Here is a 16,338-nt window from a genome sequence, read left to right on the forward strand (position 1 = left end):
TTGATCTTGTGCTACCTTATTTTCTCTGTGTGTATTCTCACGTTATTCAATAAAGACCTTATACCAACGTTTATCGTCTATCTTTGGAATTTACGTAAACCATTACATCTGCCAATACAATAAGGGTATATGGAAAGAACCTTAAAGAGAGGTTTACAGAGTGGTGGCAAGCGGTTAAGACTAGTGGAGCATATATCACTAGTGGAAAACCTCCAAGTGACATTTGAGTGACCGTTATAAGTACTTACGACATCTTACGCTAAATACTGGCAACATATTGAAGAGCTATTTCACCCGCTACCAAAATTGTTTGTGATATTGAGCCGCAAATACTACAAAAGACTGATAAAAAGACATCGAAATGTTACGAGGTATTGAACTTTTTCTATTCAAAGCGCCTTCTTGAGAAACACTTTCTTTTAAATGAACATTTTGAAATAGGCTGTTACACAATGCCTAATATGGATTTCCTCGCGATAGCTTCTACATACTAATTCAAATTTCTACAACTGAAAGTCTCCGGTTGATTTCTACTTTCACTTAGCCATTTTACGTTTGGTGGTTTATTTTACCTGATTTTATACAGTCGACGTGTGATCTACATTTGACAGTTTCCAACCAAAATTTAACATTTTGAATTCGATAATCGAAAATTAATTCTCAATTGTGACTACATTTGACGATAGTGATTTAATTGAAACCAACTACAATTGGATTTGGAAAGGACTATCTTTCGTAAGTGATTTACCACGATTAAACAACCCAGTAAATTTTATTAGACCCTTGTTGTTAGAAGTGAAGTTATTGCCCAAAATTTAGCGTCCGTAATTAAAGAACGGTGTTTAAAACAAATATTTAAATTTTTAGAATAACTGCTTTTCAAATTTTAATCTCAATATGTCAGTTTTTATTCCTATTCTCGATCCGGCGGAAACTGGATATAACAAAAAGGTTGCTTTTGATTTTGTAAAACAGTGGAGGGGAAATGGCATATTGCCACCTCTTTTATTTGACTCAAATGATCCTGATTTCGATCAAGATGAACTTTATGATTACCTTCAAAAGATCAAGACATGGGTCCCAACAAACCCTCCAACTCCCCTGAGCACTACCCCAATTAATCCTCCAATAGAACAGCCTCAACAGTCCCAAGTAATAGGATCGCTAATTGACCCCTTTTTTTTAGTAATAACGCCACTCACAAAGTCAGAAAGTGGAAAAATAATTAAGTTTGTTACAAAATTTGTTACAAAGTTACAAAAATTGAGTTTGTTGCAAAGTTACAAAAATTTCAGTTGTTGTTAAATTGGTCTGATTCAAAAGCTTTGCGTCATTTTTGGCCCATGGTTTGTTTCGCTCCTTTTTCGGGAATCTGGATCCCACGATTATAAATTTGTCAAGTTTAAAAGGTGGATTACTTGTAGTATATACCCCAGAAATATAATAGGCAACATGGTTGCAGAGTTTGTAGGCGTGGCTCAATTTAAGGAAAAGGGTATATCTATTCTATAGAAGGATGCAAAAATTAGGAAGGTCATTTAGGGTGTCCTTAGAAGCCAGGGATGATGGTGTAGTTCTTGGCAGATTTGCTCTAAATTTATTCAAGGAGTGGATCAGACCGTCCAAAAACGGTATTTGTTAGAGAATAGTGCAGAATTTTTTTTTTGTTTAGGTGATGCTTATAAGGGTGCAATACAATATGAACAGATAGAACAGAGAGTGGGGAAAGGAGACACGTCTTCTTTTTCCGATGAATTTCTTTCTGAGCTGACGAGGGTGAAATTTGGACTCAATGATAATGAGAAGGCACTGCGAGATGGCACTGATTCCTCGCAGGGTGGTTTGGCTACCCAGGAAAAGGGAGCTGGTTTTGAAGTCCCGTGGGATGGTACTGATGCCTCACGGGATGGGTTTTTTGTTGCACTGCGAGATGGTACTGATTCCTCGCAGGGCGGTTTGGCTACCCAGGAAATGGGAGCTGGTTTTAAGGGCCCGTGGGTTGGTACTGATGCCTCACGGGATGGGTTTTTTGTTGCACTGCGAGATGGTACTGATTCCTCGCAGGGCGGTTTGGCTACCCAGGAAAAGGGAGCTGGTTGTAAGGTCCCGTGGGATGGTACTGATGCCTCACGGGATGGGTTTTTTGTTGCACTGCGAGATGGTCCTGATTCCTCGCAGGGGGGTGTGGCTACCCAGGCAAAGGGAGCTCGTTTTGAGGTCACGTGGGATTGTACTGATGCCTCACGGGATGTTTTTATTGTTGCACTGCGAGATGTTACTGATGCCTCGCAGGGCGGTTTGGCTACCCAGGGAGAGGGAGCTGGTTGTAATATCTCGCGAGATGAGGTTGATGCCTCACGGGATGGTTTTAATGCGTAGCGCTAATAGTTATGTAGAGATATCAACAGTAGGACTGCCATTTGTCGAACCACAAGTTAGTAGAGAAAAACCAAATAGGTCTAAACCGAGGCGTTCCGCAGCAATAAAACCCCGAGGATTTTATTGGGAATAATATCTTAACGTTATTGCAGCATGGTATGATTTTTAAAGTTTCTGCAACTTCATTTATTTGTCGCTGGTATTTTCATGATTAATTAGCCTTTCCCGGTCATTCCTTTTGACCTCATTCAAAGTTTATACATAATCCCAACTTTCCTTGTCCTCATCAAATTCAGGGGTATGGGGAACAAGTCTATTTTAAAGTATAGAAAGAAAAATGAAGTGTTAAAATATCCAGTTTCCGACTACTGTTGTTAGTGTGGTTCATTTATACTATGTAAGTTTTTACTTATGCAAGTATTGTGTAGTGTTTGTATTATGTAATTGTTTACTAGTTCATGCTGTACAATGTTAGTAGGCGAGAAGTGAATAATTTGGGAAGGGAATGTTTTGAATTCAATTAAAGTTTGGGGGTTTAATGAGAAGGGGATAAGCCAAATTTGGAAAATTTAACTAAAAACAGGGGGGAGAATCTGTAAAGTATTTAACATCAATTCGAGAAGCATTTCCGGGTATCTCCTTTCTTAGTTAGTTGGGCATTTATGCGTCAACGATAGCGGTCCAGGGGGAGCTCTTGGGACTAAAAGCTAGTCGTGGGAAAGGGGTCGTTCCCAGGGCTGGAACTTCCGTTCCAGGAAAGTTACATTCTTCGCTCATTTCTAAAGGCAGTCCATCTTTCGCCTTCGTCTTAGCTAGTTGATCTTGTGCTACCTTATTTTCTCTGTGTTTATTCTCACGTTATTCAATAAAGACCTTATACCAACGTTTATCGTCTATCTTTGGAATTTACGTAAACCATCACATCTGCCAATACAATAAGGGTATATGGAAAGGACCTAAATAGAGGTTTACACAGAGTCAAACTTTAGCGTAAAGAGCGAGGTGTTGAGGAGGGGACAGCCCCTTTCATATACGGAATAATTTCTGTTCGTTTTAAGTTCTAATGTCGCTCTTTACTTTCAGTTTAAAAAACTTGTTTTTTTTATTTAATTATTGAAGAGGATGGTCACGGATGTGGAGGTTTTAAAATTTATTTTAGACAATGCAGCTTTTATGCAGCTAATTTTGGCTAATGCAGCTTTTATTTTGGCTCACCGTCATTGAATAAGTAAACAAAATTTGCATAAAAATTTTACTTTTCTTTTGCTAAATGGCTGTCTCTAAATTTGGTTCTGACGTAATTTACAAATTAACTTACGTAACGAACTTCTATATTCTTATATTTTTCTTCTGGCAAAAAATACAAAGTTGCAGATTTTTGCAGATATGAGCTTGAAACCTATGTAATAGGGTTTTCTGATACGCTGAATCTGACGGTGTGATTTTCATTAAAATTCTTTCACTTGTAGGGGATGTTTCTCCCCTCTTTAAAAAATCAGGTAAATTTTCTCAGGCTCGTAGCCTTTGATGAGTTATACTAAACTTAATAAAATTCATATATTTAGAATCAGCATAATAAGCCCATTCTTTTGATACATTTATTGACATCAAAGTTCCGTTTTTAAAAGTTTCGATTAATATTGAGCCGTATCACTTGTTTTTTTTTTATTGTTTTTTTTTAATTACGTATATGTTATTACGTATATGATGGGGTTCTCCCCTTATTCAATACCACGCTCTTTACGTTAAAAGTTAAAAAAAAATTAATTCACAAACCCCTGAATCACAAAGTCCGTTTAATTAGAATAGCTCTTTTGAAGCACTAAAAAAAAAACTGTAGCGTAAAGAGCAAAGTATTGACTTGGGGGAGAACCTCCTCATATACGTAACAATTTCTGTTCATTTTAAGTTCTAATGTTGCTTCTTACTTTCAGTTGAAAAAAACTTGTTTTTTTTTAATTTAATTTCTGATCGTTTTTTAAATAATGCTTGTAAATCCGGCGCCCCCTTCATAGAAATGTCAATAGAAATGTCAATAGAAATATGGTTCTTTTGATGTATCCACTGGTACCAAAATTCCGTTTTTTAGAGTTTCGGTTACCATTGAGCCGGGTCGCTCCTTACTTACAGTTCGTTACCACGAACTGTTTGATAATAGCTTAGGTTCATAAAAATAGAACTTGCTATTTTGTGTTGAGGGAAAGAGGACACAATAAATTTCTTAAATCAAAAGAAAGTATACATAGTGGCGATAATTTATATTATCGAAAATACCAAATACCAAAAACACGAAAATACCAAAAAGGGTAGGCTATATATCAATGAAAATACCAAAAAATATTTTTTGAAATCTTGAGGGGAAATTCCCCCCCCCATGAGAGCCACAGAGAATAGACTACGTTCTTTTTTATACCTGCCATCTAAAAAACTCTTTGGCTAATTTGTTATATTCATGGAGTCCAGTTTCAGTCTCATTGAGAGAGGATTTGGGATTTGTAACTGCCAAATAGAGCATTTATAATGTACATTGACAGTTTTTGTACCAATTTATTATGATTATAAAGTTTTTATAATTATAATTTATAATTATATTTTATAATTTATATTTGTCGTAACTTTGAAATTTTTGTTGGTATTTTATCTTTCCGAGTCTTGTCAAGTGTGAACTTCAAGCGTCAACTTGCAGACAACAGACTCGTGTTTCAACAACAAAAAATATATCCGGTGATAAAAAGAAGAGAAAAAATAGATAGTGAAAAAAATTTCCTGGCAAACGTACGCTTTTCGCGTTTTTATATTTTATTTTACATCAGTCAAGCCACACCTATAGGAATCTGATGGATGTCCGCTGTTGTGCATTTATTTAAAATTCGCGCTCTGGAATGGTCCCAATAATCCTTGATTGTATTAACTAAAAAAAACAAGTTTTTTCTAACTGAAAGTAAGGAGCGACATTAAAACTTAAAACGAACAGAAATTATTAAGTATATGATAGGCTGTCCCCTCCTCAACGCCTCACTCTTTACGCTAAAGTTTGACTCTGTCTTACAATTTTATTTTTTAAAACAATAAAAAACTTTAGCGTAAAGAGCAAGGCGTAGATATTTTCGTTTTAAGCTTTAATGTTGCTCCTTACTTTCAGTTAAAAAAAATTTTTAGTTAATTTTTGAATGATTTTGAATTAATTCAGCTTTGATTTTGGCTCACCGTGCAGGAAAAATTAAAAAGAAATTCGCATACTGATTTTTCTTTTTTTGGCTAATTGGCTTTCTTGAAATTTTGTTCTAACGTAACTTACGAATTAACTTACGTAACGAATTTCTGTATTCGTATGTTTTTATTACATATATTAGGGAGTTCGCTCCCTAGTCAATACCTCTCTCTTTACGCCAAAGTTCGAATTTTGTTTGAATCACAAACCCCTGAATCACGAAGGCCGGTTAATTAGAATAGATAACTCTTTTGAAAGTACTAAAAAAACTTTAGTGTAAAGAGCGAGGTATTGACAAGAGGGCGAACCCTCTCATATACGTAATAATTTCTGTTCGTTTTCAGTTTTAATGTTGCTCCTTACTTTCAGTTGAAAAAAACTTGTTTTTTATTTATTTTCTGATAGTTTTTTAAATAATGCTAGGAAATAGAATAGAATAGAATTTACTGACACAAAAGCCCAAAGGGCTGTGGTCACAAAAACAAAGACACTTTAATACAAACATAAATTGGCACAAAACTATAATCTAAGCTAGTGAAATATCACCCTCATCCCTAATCTTCAAAAAAAAAAAAAAAAATCTCTATGTTCTATACCCAACGTCAGTAACCTTCCGAATCTCTTTATACCTCCCATATCTTTCCTTGCTAATAAATGTATTATCTCATCTCACTCCCAAGCCTCAACCCCAAACAATTCTTTCCTTAAATCTTTTAATTCACTACACTTCCCCACGAAATGAACCAAATCTTCCTCTTTCCCGCACATGGGACAGAACTAAGGACCAGCAACTTGCCTAACCCCTCCCAGATACTTCCTTCTATCAGCTAGTGGTAACTCATCTGACCTAACACAAATGATCAACCTTTATTGCCTCTTTTGATACCCCGCATTAAAATACCGTTTTTCTCCCCATTGCTCCTTAGCCTTTGCATATAACTCCAAGGATCGGGTCTCATTCACTCGCACATGCCACACCTGGATCTCCTGGTTCCTTAACCTCTCCCTGACCCTATTTGCAACTGCTCCTTCCTTTAATCCAATCCCTAGCCACCATTCCGTAGCTCTGAAAATCCACAATCTTCCAATATCTTCTTTATTTGAGATGGCCACGTATCACTCTTTGGGATCCTCAGAGCTTCTAAATATGCTGTTTCTGTCATCCTTACTCTGGGCGTACTCAGGATTTCCTCCCATAATCTTATAATCCCTACTATCCTATCATTTCTTAAAGAAATCAAACCTAGATCTCATCTCAATACTAAACTATTTGTTGAAAAATGTAGACCTAAAACTCTCTTAAAATATTGAGGCTGAATCTTCTCCATCGTCTCACCAGCTATGTATCCCCAAACTTCAGATCCATAATGCATAGCCGATTCAATCTTTACCTGGAATATCTGCTTATGCATCTTCAGGTTCTGTATGTTTCCCAGTTGGCTAGCAGTCACAGCATAGGCACAGGACTTTCCTTTAGCGAGACTTAGCTTCAGCTGCTTTCCAAACTTACCATTTGACGAATACTTACATCCTAAATACGTAAACCCATCCCTACAATCTAAATCTATTCCCTCCCATTTTACTCTATCCCTACTTGTAATCTTACCCCCTTTTCTAAAAACCATAACTACCGACTTCTTTACATTCAGGCTTAGTTGTTTCCTATCTATATAATACTTAGTTCTATCCAACAAGAACTTAAAATCCTCTCCAGACTTCGCCACTACCCCCTTCTGGCACCCCCTTCATAAAAAATGTCCCTTCCCCCAGTGAAATATCCTCCATGGAAAGATCCTCCCCCGTACCCCTTACTCCACCCCCCACCCCCCACTAGAAAAAAATTCCACCTGAAAACGCCAGTATACTTCCCAATAATCAATACTGTAAACAATGGGTGAAGTTTATAACTTGCAGCCCTTCCCCCGGGAACTGTGGGGGATTAATCCATTCTCAAAGACATATCAATTAGATTTTTGACTATCCTGAATAAAATGCCTATCTCAAAATTTTGATTGGGTGCCAAGTTGCCCTCCAGTTTTTTGGGCACTTAAAAAGGGCACTAGAGCTTTTAATTTCAGTTCGAATGAGCCCTCTCACGATATTCTAGGACTACTGGATCGATACGATCACCCGAAGGGGAAAAAAACAAATAAACACGCATCTTCGGGCAAAAATACAACATTCCACATTTTCGCAGATAGAAGCTTAAAACCTATATAGTAGGGTTCTCTGATACGCTGAATCTGACGGTGTGGTTTTAATTAAAGTTCTATGACTTTTAGGGGTTGTTTCCCCCTCTTTTTGAAAATACGGCAAATTTTCTCAGGCAACGTAACTTTTGATGGGTACGACTAAACTTGATGAAACTTATTTATTTGAAATCAGCATAAAAATCTGATTCTTCTGATGTATCTATTGGTATCAAAATCTTGTTTTTTAGAGTTTCGGTTACTATTTAGCCGGGTCGCAGTTCGTTACCACGAACTGTTTGATAAAGACGAACAGAATGTAAGGATATCTTCCTCTTGAACTTAAGTTCTTTTTTGAACTTTGGAATCAACAGGATGTGATATCTTCTTTTTGAACCTAGGGTCTTTTTAATGTTCATTGGATTACATAAGACCCACCCAAAAATTGGAAACAAATGGGCTTGTATTGGGGGACTTCCAGGAAATAAACATTATTTCGGCCATCTTTTAGAAGGGCACACGACCCCTAAAGTTGTCAAAAATGAAAAGAACGCTGCCTCTGCATAACAAACTTCGAGGAATTGTAGTTTAGTTTTTCAGCACTGATTATTTCTGAATCAGTTCTCAGCTCTTAGAATATTCCAGGTTCTTTCAGAACCACCTGGGGATAGTCATTAACTCTGAGTAACTGTAGTTTCATTTACAGATCCGGCTCTTTTAGATTTCAAGTTTTTCCGGAACTCCTTTACTCCATATAACAAGCTAAGTCGCAGTTTGTCCTTCACAATCGAGTTTAACCGGAACCAGTTCAGGTTTTCTTTTGGTTTACCTAGGAGGGTAGATTTTTTCCCCTATAAACAAAATTAAGCCACCCTCCCTTGCGGAGTCCTGCATCGCCTGATTTCAGTGTCATTAAATAAAAAAAAAAAACAAGTTTTTTTTTTAACTGAAAGTAAGGAACGACGTTAAAACTTAAGCGAACAGAAATTATTCCGTATATGAAAGGGGCTGTCTTCTCCTCAACGCCTCGCTCTTTACACTAAAGTTTTTTGTTGTTTCAAAAAATAGCGTTGTGAGAAAGTCAAACTTTAGCGTAGAGAGCGAGGCGTTGAGGAGGGGACAGCCCCTTTCATATACGGTATAATTTCTGTTCGTTTTAAGTTTTAACGTCATTCCTTACTTTCAGTTTAAAAAAAACTTGTTTTTTTTATTTAATTTTTGAACGTTTTTGAATTAATGCAGGTTTTAATTTTGGCTCACCGTACATGAATAATTAAAACAAAATTTGCATATTAATTTTACTTTTATTTGGTTAAATGGCTTTCTCCAAACTTGTTTAATTTTATTTACGAACGTTTTTATTAGCAATAATTATACGTAATTTACGAATTAACTTACGTTACAAACTTCTATATTCATATATTTGTAATACGTATATTAGGGGATTCGCCGCCTAGTCAATAACTTGCTCTTTAAGCTAAATTTCGAATTTTGTTCCAATTCTTTAAAAATGACCCCTTAATCACAAAGTCCGTTTATTAGAATAAATAGCTCTTATGAAAGTACCGTACTAAAAAATCTTTGGCTTAAAGAGCGAGGTATTGACTAGGGGGTGAACCCAATCATATATGTAAAATTTTCCGTTCGTTTTAAGTTTTGATGTTGCTCCTTACTTTCAGTTGAATAACTTGTTTTTTTTTTATTTAATTTCTGATCTTTTTTTAAATAATAGTGGTAAATTCGGCACCCCCTTCATAGCAATGTCCCTTCCCCCATGAAAACTTCCTTCATGGAAAGATCCTTCCACATAAACCCCCGACCAACCCCCCCCCCCACTACCATAAAAATCCCCCTGAAAACGTCTGTATACTTCCCAATAACCAATACTTTGTTAACATTGGGTAAAGTTCAAAATTTTCAGCGCTCCCCCTATGAGACTTCGGGGGATTAAGTCATCCTAAAATACATAGTTAGCATATTTTCGACCATGTTGAATAAAATGGCTATCTCAAAATTTTTATCGGATGACTTTGGGAAAAAATGAGCGTGGGAGGGGGCCTAGTTGCCCTCCATTTGTATTGGTCACTTAAAAAGGACACTAGAACTTTTAATTTCCGTTCGGATGAGCCGTCCCACGATATTCTAGGACCACTGGGTCGATACGATCACCCCTTGGAAAAAAAAAACCAATTAAAACGCATCCGTGATCTTTCCTCTGGCAAAAAATGCAAAATTCCACATTTTTGTAGATAGGAGCTTGTAAACTCTACAGTAGGATTCTTTGATACGCTGAATATGATGGTGTGATTTTCATTAAGGTTCTATAACTTTTAGGGGGTCTTTCTCCCTTGTTTCGAATATCAGCCAAATTTACTCAGGCGCGTAACTTTTGATGGGTAGGACTAAACTTGATGAAACTTATATATTTGAAATCAACATTAAAATCGGATTCTTTTGATGTATCTATTCGTATCAAATCCCGTTTTCTAGAGTTTTGGTTACCATTGAGCCGGGTCGCTCCTTACTTACAGTTCGGTACCACGAACTGTTTGATATTTGAATGAAATTCCTTTCCTTCTGTCGCTTCTCCTTTCTTTTTCATCTTCTGCTCTCTATTTTTGTGATAAAGTGTGTTTTGTATTTTAGGTGGTTACATGATTGGTTATCCCCCTCGTTTACAAGCCATGGAGCCTTTGTGGTGTCTTGTGATTGTGTTATTGACTTGTTTAGTTTTTTTTTCGGTTGAAATATATTTTATCTAATTGTAAATTGTTAAATTGAACGCAACGAAAAGAAATAGAATGCCAAACATTGCAGGCTACTTATTTTACCTTATCTTATAATTAAATATAAAAAAACAAGATTTTTAACTGACAGTAAGGAGCAACATTAAAACTTAAAACGAACAGAAATTATTCCGTATATGAAAGGGGTTGTCCCCTCCTCAACACCTTGCTCTTTATGGTAATGTTTTTAATTGTTCTAAAAAATAGCGTTGCGATAAAGAGTTTAATTTTAGCGTAAAGAGCGAGGCGTTGAGGAGGGGACAGCCCCTTTCATATACGGAATAATTTCTGTTCGTTTTAAGTTTTAATGTCGCTCCTTACTTTTAGTGAAAAAAACTTGTTTTTTTTTATTTATTTTTGAACGTTTTTGAATTAATTTCAGATTTTGATTTTGGTTCACCGTACATGAATAAGTAAAACAAAATTTGCATATTGATTTTACTTTTCTTTGGTTAAATGACTTTCTCGAAAGTTGTTAAGTTTTATTTGCGAACGTTTTTATTAGTAGTAAATATACGTAACTTACGAATTAACTTACGTAACGAATTTCTATATTCATATATATTTAATACGTATATTAGGGGGTTCGCCCCCTAGTCAATAACTCTCTCTTTACGCTAAAGTTCGAATTTTGTTGCAATTATTTAAAAATGACCCCTTAATCACAAAGGACGTTAATTAGAATAAATAGCGCTTATTCAAGTACTAAAAAATCTTTAGCTTAAAGAGCGAGGTATTGACTAGGGGGCGAACCGAATCATATATGTGATAGTTTCTGTTCGTTTTAAGTTTTGATGTTGCTCCTTACTTTCAGTTGAAAAAATTGTTTTTTTTTATTTAATTTCTGATCGTTTTTTAAATAACGCTGGGAAATCCGGCACTCCCTTCATAGCAATGTCCCTTCCCCCATGAAAACTTCCTCCATGGAAAGATCCTCCAGCATAACCCCTGACCCCCCCCCCCCACTACCAGAAAAAATACCCCTGAAAACGTCTGTATACTTCCCAATAACCAATACTATACGTAACATTGGGTAAAGTTTATAACTTTCAGCCCTCCTCCCGTGGGCTTTGGGGGATTAAGTCATCCTAAAAGAAATATATATTATATTTCCGACCATCTTGAACAAAATGGCTATCTCAAAGTTTTGATCGGGTGACTTTGGAAAAAAATGAGCGTGGGAGGGGCCCTAGTTGCCCTCCATTTTTTTGTCACTTAAAAAAGGAACTAGAACTTTTAATTTCCGTTCGAATGAGCTCTCCCGAGATATTCTAGGGCCACTGGGTCGATACGATCACCCATGGGAAAAAAAAACATGCATCCGTGATCTTTCTTCGGGTAAAATACAAAATTCCACATTTTTGCAGATAGAAGCTTAAAACCTCTATAGTAGGGTTCTTGATACGCTGAATCTGATGGTGTGATTTTAATTGAAGTTCTATGACTTTTAGGGGTTGTTTCCCCCTTTTTTCTAATATAAGGCAAATATTCTCAGGCGCCTAACTTTTGGGTAAGACTAAACTTGATGAAACTTATATATTTGAAATCAGCATAAAAATTTGATTCTTCTGATGCATCTATTGGTATCGAAATCTCATTTTTTAGAGTTTCGGTTACTATTGAGCCGGGTCGCAGTTCGTTACCACGAACTGTTTGATAAAGACGAACAGAATGTAAGGATATCTTCCTCTTGAACTTAAGTTCTTTTTTGAACTTTGGAACCAACAGGATGTGATATCTTCTTTTTGAACCTCGGGTCTTTTTAATGCTCATTGGATTACATAAGACCCACCCAAAAATTGGAAACAAATGGGCTTGTATTGGGGGACTTCCAGGAAATAAACATTATTTCGGCCATCTTTTGGAAAGGCACACGACCCCTAAAGTTGGCAAAAATGAAAAGAACGCTGTCTCTGCATAACAAACTTTGATGAATTGTAGTTTAATTTTTCAGCACTGATTAGTTCTGAATCAGTTCTCAGCTCTTAGAATATTCCAGGTTCTTTTAGAACCGCCTGGGGATAGTCATTAACTCTGAGTAACTGTAGTTTCATTTACAGATCCGGCTCTTTTAGATTTCAAGTTTTTCCGGAACTCCTTTACTCCATATAACAAGCTAAGTCGCAGTTTGTCCTTCATAATCGAGTTTAACCGGAACCAGTTCAGGTTTTCTTTTGGTTTATCTAGGAGGGTAGATTTTTTCCCCTATAAACAAAATTAAGCCACCCTCCCTTGCGGAGTCCTGCATCGCCTGATTTCAGTGTCATTAAATAAAAAAAAAAACAAGTTTTTTTTTTAACTGAAAGTAAGGAACGACGTTAAAACTTAAAACGAAGAGAAATTATTCCGTATATGAAAGGGGCTGTCCCCTCCTCAACGCCTCGCTCTTTACGCTAAAGTTTTTTATTGTTTAAAAAAATAGAGTTGTGAGAAAGTCAAACTTTAGCGTAAAGAGTGAGGCGTTGAGGAGGGGACAACCCCTTTTAACGTCATTCCTTACTTTCAGTTAAAAAAACTTGTTTTTTTTTATTCAATTTTTGAACGTTTTTGAATCAATGCAGGTTTCAATTTTGGCTCACCGTACATGAATAATTAAAACAAAAATCGCACATTAATTTTACTTTTTTTTGGTTAAATGGCTTTCTCGAAACTTGTTTAATTTTATTTACGAACGTTTTTATTAGTAATAAATATACGTAACTTACGAATTAACTTACGTAACGAACTTCTATATTCATATATTTTTAATACGTATATTAGGGGGTTCGCCCCCTAGTCAATACCTTGCTCTTTAAGCTAAATTACGAATTTTGTTCCAATTCTTTAAAAATGACCCCTTAATCACAAAGGCCGTTAATTAGAATAAATAGCTCTTATGAAAGAACCGTACTAAAAAATCTTTGGCTTAAAGCGAGGTATTGACTAGGGGGTGAACCCAATCATGTATGTAAAATTTTCTGTTCGTTTTAAGTTTTGATATTGCTCCTTACTTTCCGTTAAATAACTTGTTTTTTTTTTTTAATTTCTGATCTTTTTTATAAATAATGGTGGGAAACCCGGCGCCCCCTTCATAGCAATGTCCCTTCCCCCATGAAAACTTCCTTTATGGAAAGATCCTCCCACATAAACTCCCGACCAACCCACCTCCCCCACTACCAGAAAAAATGCCCCCTGAAAACGTCTGTATACGTCCCAATAACCAATACTATATGTTAACATTTGGTAAAGTTCATAATTTTCAGCCCTCTCCCTATGAAACTTCGGGGGATTAAGTCATCCTAAAAGACATAGTTATCATATTTTCGACCATGCTGAACAAAAAGGCTATCTCAAAATTTTGATCTGGTGACTTTAGGAAAAAATGAGCGTGGGAGGGGGCCTAGTTGCCCTCCATTTTTATTGGTCACTTAAAAAGGGCACTAGAACTTTAAATTTCCGTTCGGATGAGCCCCCCCACGATATTCTAGGACCATTGGGTCGATACGATCACCCCTTGGGAGAAAAAAACAAATTAACACGCATCCGGGACTTTCTTCTGGCAAAAAATGCAAAAATCCACAATTTTGTAGATAGGAGCTTGAAAACTCTACAGTATGGTTCTCTGATACGCTGAATATGATGGTGTGATTTTCATTAAGGTTGTATAACATTTAGGGGGTCTTTCTCCCTTGTTTCGAATATCAGCCAAACTTTCTCAGGCGCTTAACTTTTGATGGGTATGACTAAATTTGATGAAACTTATTTATCTGAAATTAGCATTAAAATTTGATTCTTTTAAAGTACCTATTGGTATCAAAATACCGTTTCCTAGAGTTTCGGTTACCTTTGAACCGGATCACTCCTTACTTATAGTTCGGTACCACGAACTGTTTGATATTTGAATGAAATTCCTCTCCTTCTGTCGCTTCTCCTCTCTTTTTCATCTTCTGCTCTCTATTTTTGTGATAAAGTGTGTTTTGTATTTTAGGTGGTTACATGATTGGTTATCCCCCTCGTTTACAAGTCATGGAGCCTTTGTGGTGTCTTGTGATTGTGTTATTGAGTTGTTTAGTTGTTTTTTTTTAGGTTGAAATATATTTTATCTAATTGTAAATTGTTAAATTGAACGCAACGAAAAGAAATACAATGCCAAACATTGCAGGCTACTTATTTTACCTTATCTTATAATTAAATATAAAAAAACAAGATTTTTAACTGACAGTAAGGAGCAACATTAAAACTTAAAACGAAGAGAAATTATTCCGTATATGAAAGGGGCTGTCCCCTCCTCAACGCCTTGCTCTTTACGCTAATGTTTTTATTGTTTTAAAAAATAGCCCCCCCTGGATACAGCCTTGGTGGTGTCTATAAAAGATAAGTACCGTTTTGGCCTCAGATCTTCTAATATCCTAAAAGTTTTGAGTATTTAAACTCCGAATTTAATAAAAACTTAAAATGTGTTGTAAAAAACAATATTATTTGCTTTTGCGGCTGAACAAATTTAGGTTACTAATGCCTCTAAACAAAAAAAGAAAATGAAGAACAAACAATATTTATTTATTTAGATGGCCTCTGTCTGTCCATAGAGTCTAATGGAAATGAATGGAGTCGCTTTTAAATAGGCTGGTATAAGGGGCAGTTTAAAAAAGATAATTTTGACTTACTTGTATAAATATCTACAGGCTATTTCATATTCAACAGATTCAATTCTTTGCTTAGAAATGATTCAAGGCTACGCTTCAAGGTCATCAGGATCATCCGAGTTACTTTCACTGTTAATAGAACTTGACACAATACAAAACATTTTCCACTACACAAAAAAAAGAATACTTATTATAATATAAGTCTTATGTTTACTATCAGAACTTGTAAAGATTGGCACAATTTGGCTATCACCACCTGTAGGCAATATCCTGAAAATAAGGAAAACGCATAAATAAAAAGAATGGCATAGTTAATATTAAATATTAGTTAAAAAAAACGCTAAGCATATTAAAAAACTGAATACAATACAAAGTATGTTTCTTGGTTTAATGGTACACGTTCAACCTTCCAGAAGGAAGGGGCTGAACAGGGCGTTTCCACCTCTGCCTGCCATTTAGAATACTAAAATGTAAAAAGTCTTGTAATATTTGGAAATATATGTCACTTTTTGAGCAATAAACGCCTCTTCAACCCCCCTGTCCATCGAGAAATAGCTAGTTGTCAATGCCAAGAGACAATTTAAAGGAAGCCCTAAATTTATCCTAAAAGCAACTTTAAAACAAAAATTAGTAATTACTTATCTCATTGCTAAAAGTGCATTATTTCATCTCACCCCACCCTTCCGTAATGAATAGAACCGGTATATGTATTCTCATTATTTTGTACAATAGCGAACGGTAAACGCTATACTTACAAATCCTAACAACGTCATTTCTATACGCTCAGAAGTGTGTCTATGATAATCACTAGTCGAAAAAATTAGTTGAATTATATCTTATGTATGAGTTTTCTAATATTACTCACGCGGATTTCCAAGCAAAAAAGGTCAAATTGAGTATCAGTTATTGAGAAAGAAACAGAAGCTGAATATTTGGTACTTGTGTATTATATGGTAGACCAACACACTCAAAAGTGAAGTTAGGTTAATCCTAATGAAATATAAAAACATATGATAAAAATAATACTTAAGTAACGAAATTATGAAAAATACAACAAAGAATTATGGTAGGAGGCCGTACAGAACCCTTTATATTAAATCCCTGACCTAATCCAACCAGAAATACTCTATATATTAATTATTTAATAAAAA

General features: G+C 35.7%; 1 long non-coding RNA gene across 1 annotated transcript in view; it reads right to left on the reverse strand.

Annotated features, from left to right (window-relative positions):
- Positions 1–16,338, reverse strand: part of LOC148947202 (uncharacterized) — a 108,200-nt gene that overhangs the window by 62,305 nt on the left and 29,557 nt on the right. The window contains exon 2 of the long non-coding RNA XR_016142469.1: positions 15,209–15,457. This is a non-coding gene — a long non-coding RNA (uncharacterized LOC148947202). The remainder of the gene's footprint in view (positions 1–15,208; positions 15,458–16,338) is intronic.

The sequence above is a fragment of the Artemia sp. Qi Xiang Cuo genome, chromosome 11, assembly GCF_049724085.1.
Source record: "Artemia sp. Qi Xiang Cuo chromosome 11, ASM4972408v1, whole genome shotgun sequence".
Classification (NCBI taxonomy): domain Eukaryota; kingdom Metazoa; phylum Arthropoda; class Branchiopoda; order Anostraca; family Artemiidae; genus Artemia; species Artemia sp. Qi Xiang Cuo.